Source organism: Crocodylus siamensis, chromosome 8, assembly GCF_052110815.1.
Source record: "Crocodylus siamensis isolate JL-2025a chromosome 8, ASM5211081v1, whole genome shotgun sequence".
In the NCBI taxonomy this organism is placed as follows: Eukaryota; Metazoa; Chordata; order Crocodylia; family Crocodylidae; genus Crocodylus; species Crocodylus siamensis.
In genome coordinates this window covers 16,793,550-16,806,372 of record NC_143402.1, presented here as the reverse complement: position 1 = coordinate 16,806,372, position 12,823 = coordinate 16,793,550, and the positions used below count along the sequence as shown (strand labels likewise).

The 12,823-nt window shown below is 47.6% G+C and overlaps 1 protein-coding gene across 3 annotated transcripts in view; it reads left to right on the top strand.

Moving 5' to 3' along the window:
* Positions 1–363: 363 nt before the first annotated feature.
* TRPC5 (transient receptor potential cation channel subfamily C member 5) overlaps positions 364–12,823 on the top strand; it is a 168,393-nt gene continuing 155,933 nt past the window's right edge. The window contains exon 1 of one of the 3 annotated variants that reach the window (XM_090060210.1): positions 364–500. The gene's annotated coding sequence lies outside the window, so the exon portion shown is untranslated. Of the gene's footprint in view, positions 501–646; positions 1,127–1,153; positions 1,670–12,823 lie in introns of those variants that run through there. The other 2 variants (XM_090060209.1, XM_090060211.1) reach the window with 2 other exon arrangements.

Genomic DNA, 12,823 nt, shown 5'->3' with positions numbered 1-12,823 from the left:
TTTTTCCTGCCATGTTGACTTTTTTGATGATGGAGGCTGGGGACTTGGAGTAAACAGATAGTAAACTCCACATTTCTTTGCTGGGAGCTGATTTGTTTGCAGTGGAAATAGGGCACCCATACTTGTTGATAGTACTGTGGCGTGATGGGAGGCAAAATAACCTAACTTGATGCAGTGGGATCTGGGCATCAGGCCTCTACTTTTGTATGGCTGCTCTGCCAGTCAGCAAGAGGGTGTGCTGAGAAGACACTATATTCCTTTTGGACAGCAGAATTTGCAGTTAGGGATTAAAGCCTGGCAAAATCACAGAATCATAGAAAATGAGGGTCAGAAGGGACCTCAAGAGGTCACATGTAGTCCAACCCCCTGCTCAAAGCAGAACCATCCCCAAGCAGATCATTCCCGCCGGGGCTTTGTCAAGACGGACCTTAAAAACCTCCAGGAACGGAGATTGCACCCCCTCTCCAGGCAACCCCTTCCAGTGCTTCGCCCCCCTCCCGGTGAGAGTTTTTCCTAACATCCAACATCAAGTTCCCTTGCTGCAACCCGAGGGCATTGCTCCGCTGCGAGCAGCGGGCTCCCGCCCCTCTGGATCCGCTCTTCGGGTGGTGAGAAGGGGAGGCGTGCTTCCCGAGAGGATGGAGCTGGAGCCCCGGTGCCCGGAGCAGCCGGGCCCCGGCATCCGCTGCAGTGAGGGGCGGGTGTCTCCTCGGGGCCCCGGGCCGCGGGCCAGAAAGCGCCGTGAGGGCGGGCCCGGGCCGCGTGCGGGCAGCAGCCCCCCGGTGCGGGCTCGCTCCCGCGCACCCGCCAGCCAGCAGGAGCCGGGGGCTGCGGCTCCGCCCGCCCTCCCTCCCCGGCGCGGCGCGGCGCGGCCCGGGGCGAGGCGGGCGGCGGGCGGCGCGCGGGCGCGGAGCCGGCGGCTGGAGCGGGCTGGGCGCGCACACGCGCACGCACGCACGCAGGCGGGCGAGGCGAGGCGAGGCGGGGATGGGCGCTGGCGCGGGGAAGTTTGGGCGCCGCCAGCGAGGGCTGCGGGAGCCCGCACTGGATTACAAATGAGCGGCGCGGAGAGCCCGGCGCGGCCCGCGGGGACCCGGCCACGCAGCGCTTGACGGAGCGGCCGCGGGTGAGTGCGGCGGGGCGCGGGCGCGGCTGGAGCCGCGGGCGGGCGCCGAGCAACAGATGGGCAGGGCGGCCGCCTCCCCGCTTTGTGTGCCGGGGCTGCTGCGCCGAGCCCCCGCCGAGCCGGCAAGATGGAGCCCCTCCGTCTGCCCTTCTCCCCTCTCTCCGCCGCTCCACTCCGCTGGGGCCGGCCCGGCCCTCTGCCCGCGGCCGCGCCGCGCAGCCCCCGGGCGGTCAGGGTGTCTGGCGGCTTCCCAGGCTGCGTACGAGGCGGCACCATCCCGTCTGCATCTGCCCTGCCGCGCTGGGAGGAGGGTGCGTGCTAGGGGAGAGGGCCGCTGAAAGGAGACTGCTTACTCCAGTCGGTTGCTCGAAGGACCCCGGAGCCCTCTTCCCCCCATGCACTTCGGAAGCAGACAGGAGAATACAGGGCAGCACAGTTGTGCGAGGGAGATGCGCATATATTTCACAGTGAGGATCACCCCCACCCAAGTGGCCAAGTTGCCAAGTGGCCAAATTACTGCACAGAGCAGGAGGACAGCAAAAGGTACGCTGCAGCCAGCCGGCGCGGACTGCCTCGGGAGAATTCATGGCAGCCCCGAGGCTCTAAAGCTACTGGACAGGGTTTAATTTCAGATGTCCCTGTGCTAAGTGATTAGCCATGTTGCAAATTTTAATCCCAGCCACCTGCCCAGTCATGCGATTGTATGGGCTGCAGTCAGGACACACAGACGCGCAGCACACTTAATGGGTTACAAAAAGGCCCACCTATCTTGAGCCATCACCCCTGAAACCAGAAAGGCAACCCTGATGTCATGGGAGTGTGTTCCACGTGACGATGCTTGCAAAAAATCAAGCCCCCCATTAAACCAAAATCCATTTGGGGTCCAGTTCTAAACTTTTCCTTTGGGCTGTACGGGTATTTTGTCTGAGAAGCTTTAAGCTGCCCGACTACAAAAGAACCAGGTTTTCTTTTAGGTGAAAACTCTTGATAAGAGTAAGCTCTTCCATTACATAATGCAATGTCTGGTACAGTGCATGAAACTGGATAGAGTGGAAGATTTTGGAAAAGGGTGCTCTCCTGGGTAAGGTGGTGCATGTGTGTAAGTGTGTGTATGTGTGTGTGTGTGTCATGGGGGGAGGCATGGAATTGGGAGAACTGTTTTCTATTTCCTGGGAGAACTGTTTTCTATTTCCAGTCGTGCCATAGACTTATTTTGTGGTGTTTCTCTGCCTTGCTTTCCTTCTGTGTTTAATAGAGGCACTCATACTCCTTTGGTTCTTCTCTGGGCTCTTGTGCAGCATGTAAAACACTTGCAAGTCCCGGAATAGAAAATGCTATATAAATACACATTGTTATTATTCCAGAAGTGATTTTTTTTGGAGCCAAAGGGGAATCCAAATCATCAGGGTGTTTTTTTTAAAAGAATATGTAACCAAGTGCATCTTCATGCAGCTAAAAGTGATCAAAAAGAGCTGCTTTCCTGAATATTTCAATCCTAGCAAGTAAAAGTAGGCATCATTTCTCAAGAAGAAAATGTCACAAATTGGGGGCAAGGAGACGTAGCTATTTGTTCACTTCATGAATATTTATCCACAGCTTCTCCAAGTAGAACTGCTGGGAAAATCTCAACTAAGGAAATCCTATTCCAGACCATGCAGCTAATGAATATTGGATGGATCTATGTATGGCAGCACAGAGGGATCTCTGTATGAACCTGGCCCAAGAAGAACCCTTTAGACTCCCATGGATGCCATGCTGTGGCTTCCTGTTTCATTTGATATTGTTTTAGTTCTTAAATGCAGCAACAAGCAAGAAGCTATCAGCTAAATGCATGCCCAATAGGCAACAAGTATGTAATTTGAGATAGTGTTGTGGAGTGTATTTCCAGGGACAAAAACTAAGAAAAGGGGTCAGCTGTTAGCTCTTCCTACCTGTGACAAGGAAGTTTACAGGAACTGGCTTGGGTCTGAAGTATCTTACACTTGCCTCTGATTTGACTTGTAAACACATAGAAAGAACAGCCAATGAATCCCTATTGTTACTCAGGTCCTGAGATAATATTTCATTTTTGTATATATCTCTCTAAAGCATCACCTCCTCTTTAGCATATTTAATTAAAAATTTAAAATAATTCATCAATGTAATTATTTGTTGTATATTTAAAAGGCATTGTTATTTAACTAGCTTCTACTCTTGCTTTTCAAAATAGACTCAGGGTTGCATTTGAGGGATGACAGAAAATAGAAGACTCTTATTAATTCCCTTTTTTTTGCAAAGATTAATTTTTCAGGCAGTTATGAAAAACAGCTTCTGATGTTCAGTGCTAACATCTCTTGATGAGGTGGATTTGTCTTAGTAAGCAAAGGTACCATCATCTCACTAAATTAGGAGTCTCACTAACAAAATGATTGGTCTGAATTTTCAAGGTTACAAGTCTTGATTAGCTATCTTGGAAAATTTGATAAAACACTGTGCAAATAACTCATTCCCACAATAGACAAAATAGTGTGATAATTATCACTCAAGTTTGGCTAAAAGTGAGTTGCACTAATAGGGATTATTCTGTCATGTATGCTCACTTGTATGAAGTGAGCCATATTCTACTCATATAGACACACAGATGTAAATATAGAGTAGCCTCTTTGATTCAGATAGAGTTCCTCCTGATTTGCACCAGGATCACTGGAAAAGGGCAATGTGATGCTATTGATTTTTGTGTAGCACTCCCCACTGTATCAATGGGGAGTTCTCCTGAAAACCGGATGGCAAAATATTGCCCAGAATTTAGCCCATTGTGTCATATTCAAAGCAAAAAACCATTCTCATGGATGCTTCAGTTCAGAACTCACTGTAATGTGCTAGTGGGGAGAGGTTGTTCAATGACTCAGATGAATGTAGCTCAGAGTAAACAAACATGTAAATCATTTTTGGCTACAGAGAGGGAGGGGGGGGAGAACATGAGAGAGCAGAAAACGCTAACTTCAAAGCCAAGACGTGTATAGAGATACAATCAGCTAGATTCACCACATTTAGCAGGATCAAGCCACTGAAAGCTTCAGGGCCAGATTTGTCCCTGCCTTTTACTATCTGTAGCAATTAACTCATGTGTAAAATGAGGGGAAAAGTAGTGCAAAATGCTTTCACATCAGAATTTTCCACTCCCTCGCCTCATCGGTGTAGCCTGCTCTTGTTGCTCTTCAACAGCTACTTCAGAATCCAGGGCACTTTAGGGGTCTGAGGGTAAGGCTTTAGTTTAAACCACCTGTGTGCTTCCCCTTCTGCCAGGCCTTTGATGGGGACCTGCAGCAGCCAGACAGAGAAAAGACCATGACAGAGAAAGTGACCATGACAGAGAAAACTACTGGTCACTTCCATTGGCCACACACACCAGCATAACTGGGTGCTTGAGTGCCCTGGGTAGCAGTCATGCATGGGGTAACATCGGTGCCTATGTCGCCACCAGTGCAGTGGTGGCCAGGCCCGCAGGGCAGGTGCTGCTATTTTAAGTCCACTCCCAGGGCTGGTGCTTGGGGCTGGTACAGCTTTCACCCCCCCTTTGTTATGCTGCTATTTAACGGCATTGGAGAAGCAAGCCCCCTCTGCCTGACTAAGAGCCATGGATCATTTTAAGGCTACAGTAGAAGTACTATTACTTTCGCCAGTGATAATATCAGCTGTCTGAGCCTTCAGCTTCTGATTTCAGTCTGTGCAGCTTCCCGAGTGAGTTATCACTGTCCCTGGGTTAAATTAAAGATGGGTCGCAAAGGCAACTGCTTCCTCCTTGAGCTGTGTAAGCAGCAGTTCCTCCAGGCTCCACTTCACCCTGGGTTATAAATGGAGGGCTTCTTCTCTATCAGCCTTCATCCACTAGGATCAAACGGGGTAAGCAGACTTTGCCATGATGTTTTGTAGCATTGCTCCATGTGAAACCCTGCTGCCTCAGAGATGCAGCGTGCTCCTGGGAAAGCAATGAAGAGAGGTTTTGTACAAGTTCTTCTAGTGTACAGGCCTCAATCTAGGTTTCACTTGTTATGCCTTTCCTCAGCAAGAACCGTTTTTGCTTTGTATAGATAATGTCAGGCATGGGGACAGAGGAGCACTTGTGTAATACATTTGGGCAGCAAAGATTCTGGAGACAAACACTTCCTACCCAGATTTATGGGTATCCTTGTAACCCAAGTCACTAGAGCAGTAAGACTGCTAGCAATTCAGTATCTGTTGGGGCCCAGGGCTAGGGAGAGACATTCAAAAAGCCTGACCCCGAATTGATTCAATCTTTGCAGGTTAGTTTAGCCCAGCTAGGCTGAACTGGTTTGTAACTGTACAGACATCCTGTCTGGACTGAAGAAATTCAGACATATGTCTGCAGTGGCTCAGGCTAGAAGCTGGGGGGTGGGAAGGGGGAATGCTAGATCAGCCCTCCCTCCCCTTTCACAGTGCTCAACTGAGAGGGGCATGGCCAGGCCCTGGCAGGACACACTGATCAGGTAGGGGTTCCCCCCCCTTGGTAACAGAGCATTTACCAGCTCTGTTATCAGCATTTAGCACCCTATCAGAAAACAAAGCTTCTCTCATTAGTTCAAGCTCTTCTTAAACAGCTTTTTCCAAGGAAGGGCACATTCCAAGGAGGGATATTACCCTCCTGTTGATTAGCTCTGCAATGCCCTAAGCGGACACTGTCCTGTCTGCCTTTGTCCACCCCATACAGACACTCTCAGCATTAGCTAGCATACCATGCTGTGGGAGAGAGGAGGGAGGGATCCCTGCTTGAACAGCAAGCTGCGACTGGGGGTGGCGCAGGGGAAGCCAGGCAAGTTTCTGCCGGAGGTCCAGCAAGGGAGTAGAGGGGAGGGGCCAGCCCAGCTCTCTGGAACAGAGAGGCCCACCCAGCCCAGAGAGCATGCTGGGATGCTGGGGGACTCTGATCTAACTTAAACCAGCAAGGGGTCTGGGACAGATATTACATAAACTGGTTTGACCCAAATCAGTTAAGTCTGATACGACACTCAACCAGGTTTACGTCAAGCTGGTTTCAGCCATTTTCAGACTGGTTTATGTGCACTGAACATCTGTTCTGTTACAGGTTCAGACCAGTTTCTGATCACTTAAACTGGTTTATGTGTATGTCTGTCTCTAGCCCAGGTGTTTGAAAACAGTTTGTCAAAACCATCAGATGTGGTTGTCATCAGGTCTCTCAACACACAAGCATACTTGCCAAAACACAGCAATTCTTTTTCTGTGGTGTAAAATAAGGGAGCGGAAAATTTTTGCGATTCTGAAATATTATCTGTTTTATTTGCTGAATTAGTCATTAGATGGGGGAAGTATTCAACCGGCTCTCGTGGAAATTAATGGGTTAACCAAAAGATAATGTGAAGAGGTATTTCTATCATGTAATTCTGTGAATATCAAGTATGAAACCATATGTAAGCTCCCTAGAAACCTGACAGAATTGTAAATGTGCTGACATTTCAGAGATCGTTTAGCCATTCTAGAATTTATACCTTACATCCTCATCTCTTTTCAGCGTAGCACTTTGGGATCCTTCAAGAGAATATGCTCTCACACAGACATAAGTCATGAGTGCTACTTATTATGGGCAGAGCTAAACATTTTAAAGAATGCATTTGTCTCTTCCAGCTTCATTCATGTTTGGTGACTTTTCATTTTTTTTATTTCTATGGACATATTGCCTGGGGCTTCAACAGTGAGCACACCAGGGTGCTAGACTAGGTTGATTTAGGGGTTTTTGATGCAATAGGTAAAATACATTTCCATTTTTCCTTCAGTGCTCCTAGACCTTCTATTTTCCTTTTCTCTGCATTATGAAGTACATGTGCTACAAGATGCAATGAAATGAATGTGTTTCAGTATTCAAAAGTTTTCAGGCCATTAAATCCTCTGCATTGTATTACATTTCCTGATGGAAACAAGAAGACTGTGCGTAGATTCCACATTAACAAATGAACAAGTGCCTTGGAAAGAGGACTTGTAGGATGACAGTTCCTCATCAGACTGTCTTCAACCAGGATTCTGCCTTGGAAGATCAGGCTGGATGCTGGAAAATATCATTGTAATGAGACTCCTATTTGTAACAAGGAGTTTTACTTAGTATGGTAATGAGGGGTACTTTGCAGGTGCCCAGTTATCTATTGAGGAACCAATTCTATACATTTCTTCATATAAGCAGTCTTTACTCAGGAGAAAGGATCTCTGAAACCAGTGGGGCTTCATTTGTAAGGATCACCCACATGAATACATGATTAAAGGGTTGAAGCACTGGGCACAAGTTTTAGTAAGTTTAATTGTCTGAGTTAGAGTGTCGCTAGAGCCAACGAAAGAATGAGAGAAGTTCAGTAGAAATGCTAAATAGAAATGAAAAGCTCTGGTTATGGGAGGAGTCTCTTGAGATGTCCAGGTGGTGTCAGGTTAAGTCACCGTTCAGTCTTCAGAAGATGCACTAAATTACTAGCTGATGGTTCTTTATATAGAGATGTAGTGCTCTGTGGAGGAGGCTTGTGAACAGTTTACTTTCTGTCTCAGACTCTGATTACAGTCAATTCTTAACTCAGATTTGCTCACTGGGAACTGGGTTTTCTTTTTGGGCAACAAGGACCAGGATTACCTACCCTAAAGGAAAAGGCCATAGGATCCCTGCCCTGTGGGTCTCTAAGGATCCAGGTATTCCTGGGAGGCCTGTGTGAGGGCAGGGCAACCTGCCTAGAGGTCCTCTGCTCTGGGTTTGGGCATCCTGATTCCCTCAAATTGTAGCCACAGTGAGGGCTGCTAGCAAGGACTCCCCTGGCTGCAAATGCCCCCAGGCTCCTGGGAAGAGCTCAACAGAAAGGAGAACACAGTCCCAAGGCTGCATTATGTTTTCTCTCCCATCTCTGTGGAGCTGGAGGTGGGAGAAGGTCCAACCACTCCTACTTCTAGCTCCTCCAGTCTTCTTTCCTTCCTTGCACTAGCTTGGATCCCATGTTTGTCCCAGAGCAAGGTAGCCACTGACCCATCCCCAGAATACAGGACATGCCTGTGGTGAGGGGGGGGTATCACCAGACCCCTCAGCCAGCCAGTGGTGAGGGGCAGGGTCGCTGCCTCAACCAATCAGCAATGAGGGGTGGGGCCACTGGGCCCCTTGGCGAATCCGCAGCAAGGGGCAGGGACACTATAAATTGCTGGCTCTGAACCCGGATCCTTCTGGCTGTGCACCACCCTCTCTAGGCACAGCAAACAGAATCGCAAGGACAACTGATTGACATGAATTTCTACCAATGAACTGAAAAACGGGACTTTTTGCAGTCCATTCTTCATTTAGAAATGGACAGGGGACAAAGGGTTTAAAAACAGGTCTGGTATAAAACAGGACCAGTGAACACCCTAGCCCAGAGAGGAGATCCTCACATTAGTACTCCTCTATCCCTTGGGACGTATGGAGAGTCATAATCAAGAGCATGCTCCACAGGCCAGGAAGGATTTAAATACTGCATCTGAAATGCCTGTGATTCTTAAAATGCACCACATTGCTTGAAAGCTTTAAAGGAAACATGACGATCTTGAATTCTGTGTTTGCACAGCACAAGGGCAAATGTTTTACATTTGTTTGCAGGTTCCTACTGGCCTTGAAATCACACTAAGTTAGAAACTGTAGCTCTAAATCTATTTATTTTTCTCTGGACAGAGAATATACAGGGATTTCTCTGTGTGTGTGAGATAGCTTGATGCAGAATCAGTGGCTATATAAAGGAGATGTGGTTTATTTACAATTCTGCACACAAAAGAATGACTTCACTTTCACATTATCTCCGGCAGTATCCACTGGCCCTCACTCTAACCTAATCGAACAGGCTGAACAGCTGGTGAGTGGGTGCATTGCCTGTCGAAGACACTGGTTTGAATATAGGCAGTCTACAAACCATTGGAGTAGTTATAGGCACAAAAGTATGATTAGCAAGGGCAGATGCTCTCTTGCCAGAAATAAGGCAATTTATATCTGTGAAACCATTCTGAGCCATGGCTGACTGAGTTCATTTTGGAAAATAGCTTCTGACCTACCCTGCACGAGGAGTTTGGCTATGAATAATGTAGGCAATATACTGCAATGGGGAAAAGGGAAGAAACATTATTTGTATGTCTCTTAGCTCTCTGTGCAAGGCTCCTGTCTAACTACCCAGTAAAATTAGTTTCTCTGTGCTGACCTATGTCTGCTGAGTATGTCAGTGAGACATGAACAAGTACATGGAGGTCCTTTGCATCCTTCCACAGGTCTGTTCTTAAGCAAGATTCATAGGTTTGAAGTTAGGGTTACCATACATCTGACGTTTCCCAGACACGTCCTCTGATCTTTGTCTGGGTGGTTTTTTGAAATAGGACCAAGTGGGGCAGGGGACTGTGGGTTGGGAATATGGGGCACTGGCAGCACCAGGGGGCATGGGTTGGGAGTGAGGGGCACTGGCAGGGCCAGGGGGCTGCAGGTTGGGTGTGCGGGGCATTCCCCCCCCCCATAGGTGTCCTCTTTTCTGAAACTGGAAATATGGTAACCCTATTTTAAGTATTAATACAAACATCTGGGGATTCCTTTTGGCTTTGTCAAGCAATTTAACACCCCTGAATATAGTTGGAAAGGAGATGGTCTTTCTTTTCCTGCAAAAAAATGTTCAGATTTCAAGAAAGATTTGCATCAGGACATCACTGAGACCTTTCAAATGTTCACAAAACAAATCATCAAAACAGCAAATGACAGAGAGAAACCCTCAGTGTGGAAGAGCCAAAAGCTTGGTGGTGAGTGGAGTCACCAGAGAGGTGGGGCACCCAGGTACATATATCACTACTCCACGTGATTCAAATCAGGGACTTGAACCTTTGATTCCCACATGGGAAATACCCCGACCACTGGTTTATAGAGTCTTTGTCTGGCTCAGTTCTTTTTTTTTTTTTGGCTTAATACTGGGTTGTCCAACTGGTATCTCTGAAGCTACATGCCACGAAGTGGGGGATGACTTGGGAGGGGCCACATGCTGCCTGTACAGCCTGTATGGCAGTGGGCTGGGTTCTGTGCCCCTCATGCAGCCTGTGCAGTTGGAGGGGCTGTGCAGTTGCAGTTGGAGGGCATCCTAAGGGGGTGCTACATGGCAAAGGCAGGGATTCCAGGGTCCAGGCCCCACAGCATATAGCCCACATGGTCTCTGCCCCCTCACCACACTGAAGTTAGACAGCCCTGGTCTAATTATTTACACAAAGTGGAACAGCTCTAAGAGAAGAGATTGAGAAGGACTCTTTTCCAAACACCCAGTAATTTTATGGTCAAGATGTGCTGTGAGGATACAAGAGATTCAAGCCCCCACCCTGCTATTCTCCCACATTCCAGATGAATGTGCAAAATAGCACACAACAGTCACTGTCTTGTTCTCCTGACCATAGAAAGACAGGCTCTATAACAAAGCAACAGTGTGAATCAGGTTGAACAGGGGCTTGAGCCTGGATTTCCAAGTCCGGTGCAATTTCTTAACTGCTCGCTATTTTGGAATTGTGTACATCTTTCTCTCTGTGACCAGGAAATCAAGCCTGGATCTGAGCTCCTTTGCCTGATGAAAGTTTTGTTGAAACAGCCTTGTTTGCACAAAACAATTAAATTTGATGGCTTGGCATTTTCTGCAAAAAAATTGTTGCACAAAAAATTCCCAGCCCTTGAGAGTTTCAGACTGAGAACGCTGGAGACTGAATTGCTGTGGCAGTCCAACAAACCGGTAAACTATACGTGGCTTTCTGCACCGCTCCATGTGCTAGAGCCCTGAGCTTCCACAGGCAATTTATTATTGCCAGGTAATGTTACCTCCTGATTATCAGCTCCTTTTTGTGTTATGGACATTTGTCAACTATAAGAATTAGACTGTAAGCACCAGCTATGCACTGGGTGAAGAGTCTTAATTCATTTCAGTGCCTTGAGGTCTTCAGATGATGACGGGATGCTTGTTATTTTTATTGAATTGCACATCATTTGGGTCATTTGGGTGAAACTGCCTTCTGGCTGGAATCCAGGGTTGACTTATGCTCAAGCAAGCTCAGCCGTGTCTGTGGGACTGCAAGTAGGTAAGTCAGGGCTTGGCTTTCTCCTGTCTCTCACTCTCCATTAGGGTTATGTTGTCCTCCATCCTGAGAGACTCAGTGACCTGAAAACAAAAGGCATGGAGGTTCAAAATCTGACGGTAGTGTTCCACATTGCCAGGCAGCAGCAATTAGAGTGACCTGTCAGGAATGCATTAATTAAAGAGTGACATCATTGTCATGCTAAGGCAGATGTGTGCTTCAATGGTAGAGTTGTCTTAGGAAACAGAAAAGACAATGAACAAATAAAGCTATTACTTTTCCAACTGCTAATGGGAACTCAACAAAGTTGCCGTGCCTACGCACAAGAGTAGAAAAATCACATAGTTAGCAGGCCAGACGTTGTGTGCACAGGAAGCTGTAAAAGGCCTTACTTTGCACCTGGGTACTACTAGGCTAACTGGCCTGCTGTTGTACAGATGGTAGTTTGTGGAAGGTCAGCCATCACTGTTATTTTTAACCTTTAGCCAGTTAAAAATCGATTTTGTAAAAGTGCTGAGCCAAAAGGAAGGTGCCTGTTTGTGTAGCCCTGCTCAACTCAGTGGGGCAGAGAAGACTCATAACACCAGGTCTGAATTGTGTCAATTCACAATTCCTGCTACTGGCTTCTCACTCTGCGACCATGCTCATGGAGAACCATGCTTGGTCCTATCTACTTTACTCACACAAGTAGTCCCAGTGTTGGCAGACTGCATTGTAGGCATGCTAACCTTTTTGGATGATTCTTGGAACCACTTGATTGATTTGCAGGAAGATTGGCTTGCTGAGTAGATGAAGTGTAGCAATTCTTTCTAGCCAGGAAGAGAGAGAGCCACTTTCCTCATATCCTCCTGTGCTGTGGCTGAGCAGGAGAAGGGAAGTTGACATTAAGCAATGTGGAGAAAAACTAGAAAGGATTTTTAATCTTGCTGTATCTCTTCTGGACAGGTAGGAGCTAGGTAGGACTTGCTGCCTACTGGGACAGACTAGAAATATCTGCTGACCGTCGTTTCATGATCTCTTTGCAGATATGAAAAAAAAATTCAGCACAAATTCATTTAGCCTGGATGGTAACATGGTGCAATTTCCTCCCCTTGCTACTAGACCCTCTGTCCTAGGAATATGGCTAGCACTATGACTGAGACAGGGAGCTCTGGCACCACAAGGCCTAATATGAAATGTTCTGCTTCAGAATGTGCAGGAATAATTAACCGCAATAATCAATAGCTATTGCTGGAGATGAATGTGCTTACTGGATGCTGAACATCTCTTATCTGCATCTGAAGATAGGACTGGAAACAGAGGGTCCCCTGCACCCTGCCAGCTCTCATTTGTCTTCATTATGGATGGATCTAGTCAGGGTGTAGTGGCATGGATGCACCCCTCCTTCAGTTGACCAGCCCATGGAAGGAGCAGTCAGGGACTTTTTTTTCAGTCCACGAAGAAAGTAACAGTCCCCCGCACCCTTCCACGCTGTTCAGCAACATGTGTTGTGTTGCCATCCTTCTCCCCTGCCACCAGCTGCTGCTGTCTTCAGCTGTCCCAGGGGTGAGGGCAAGGAGGGAGGGAGCCCACTCTATGCAGAGCTGGGGACAGTCAGGGACAGTGACAGCA